The 2,015-nt window shown below is 46.5% G+C and overlaps 1 pseudogene; it reads right to left on the reverse strand.

The window, feature by feature from the left end:
• Nucleotides 1-894: 894 nt before the first annotated feature.
• On the reverse strand, nucleotides 895-1,759 carry LOC130018493 (transmembrane protein 11, mitochondrial-like; annotated as a pseudogene).
• Nucleotides 1,760-2,015: the final 256 nt, after the last annotated feature.

A 2,015-nucleotide genomic window follows, 5' to 3' on the forward strand; every position in this document is an offset into this window, starting at 1 on the left:
ATCATTTTATTCAGGTTATTTACCTTGGTTCCACATTAGCTGAAAGTCAATACCTGTCCACATAGTGTTCATATTATTCTAAGTGCAAGTTCATGTGAGAACATATACTTTGTCATTAAGGAACAATAATAATAATGTAGCACTGTAGCACTGTCCTCCCATTGTTCATTGATTTGCTCCAGTGGGCACCTGTAACGTCTCCATTGTGAGACTTGTTCCTGTGTTTGGCATATCGAATATGTCATGGTTAGCTTGCCAGGCGTCGTGGTGGCATGACACTCTGGGTAGCTTGCTGGGCTCTCCAAGAGTGGCGGGGGATTCGAACCGGGATCGGTCTGGGTCGGCTGCATACAAGGCAAGCACCCTACCCTCTGTGCTATAGCTCCAGCCCAATAATAACAGCAACAACAACAACAACAACAACAACAACAACAACAACAATAATAAAAACCTAAAGTATCTAGTTCTCAAATGTCTTTAGTTTTACTTTTCTTTTGAAATTCTCATAATGTTAATGGTCAGTAGCTTCTGGTTGGTTCTGAATGGTACAGTTAGACAATATACGTAAAGGCCCCTTTCCAAGCACATTCACACCCCCTCAGGAGAGGTGCTCCATCAAAGTCCCACGCCAGGTCAGACTTTCAGGATTTTTCCGACTAATTACACTAAGATGTGAGCAGAAACCCACATCTTAGTGTAATGAGTCGGAAAAACCCTTGGTACACTTGTGATCTCTGTTACCTTTTGTTTTTGTTTTTTAAAGAACAAGTATTAAACCAAACAGCTTCCCAGGCTCCACTGGCTCATAGAGCTTAACTTTTATTGAGGCAACCTGAATGCGCTGCATCTCTTGTAAGCTGGGTTGTTTGCTATCTCCCGGTCTGTCTGTCTGTCTTACTCAAATATGACGTAGAGTTCGTATATCGTCTCTACACAGTACCCCAGGGCAGCTGGTGCTATCATGTTGTGCAGTCTCTTCTTGTGCAAGTGATCCTTTCCTGACCAGTACCACAGGGATGGAGGAAATGAATGTGTGCAGGGACAGGAAGGACAGTTTCTAGGCATCATACTCCACCTGGTACTTGCAGCAAGGGTCAAACTGCCACGAGATGCCACAGAGGGTGCAGTAAGACTGGGCTCAGCACAACGTGGGCAGGAAGCTATAGTGGGAATAATCTAAGGAAGCGCCAATGGGGTGAAGAGGCAGACTGTGCCTGCCAGCACGGTGTTCTTGTACAGGCAGTTGCCCACAGTGATCCGGGGGGTGGTCTCATCACAGATGATGCAGGTGGGTTCGATGATTATGTACTTGTAGTGGGCTTGCAGGGTCTACTCCAGCTCCTACTTAAACTGGTCCTGGACATTCTCCTCGCTGTAGATCTCATGCACAACGGAACAGTCTGTGGCCAACAGGCTTGCCCTTCCAACGATCATGGTGACTCCCAGATGCATAGGGGGCCCTGGGAGAGCGAAGACAGCAGCCCAGTGGGACAGGGGAGACTGTCTGTGAGCTGGTTGGTACCCAAGTGGCAGATACCTGCCCTGTGTCCTCCTAGATGGGCAAGTATGTCTCAAAGACGCCAACAGGACAAGTGGTAATCTGTTTAGCGTTCTTGCTGCCAGTGTGCTCAATGCTGGACAAGAATTCAGGTTACAGCTCAGAATCTGGTGTCTGCATTATGAACACTGCTGAATTTCTTTCTCAGGAGCTGTCACCACTGCTGCCCAGGTCAAGATGCCTCCTTCCCCAACTGGTCATTTTGGTGACATAGTTTTACTTTATTTTTTAAAAATTTTTAAATTTTATAAAGTAGTTCACAAAGGGCTGGAGTGATAGCATAGCTGTAGGGCATTTGTTGGGCAAGCTGGTTCGATTCCTCTGACCCTCTTGGAGAGCTGAGCAAGCTATCTTGCCCGCAGGGCAAATTCTGGCAAGCTATCCGAGAGGTATTCAATATGCCAAACACAGTAACAAGTCTCACAATGGAGACGTTATTGGGTCCAGTCAAGAAAAT

This window comes from Sorex fumeus, unplaced genomic scaffold (genome assembly GCF_029834395.1).
Source record: "Sorex fumeus unplaced genomic scaffold, SorFum_2.1 ptg000265l, whole genome shotgun sequence".
NCBI lineage: Eukaryota > Metazoa > Chordata > Mammalia > Eulipotyphla > Soricidae > Sorex > Sorex fumeus.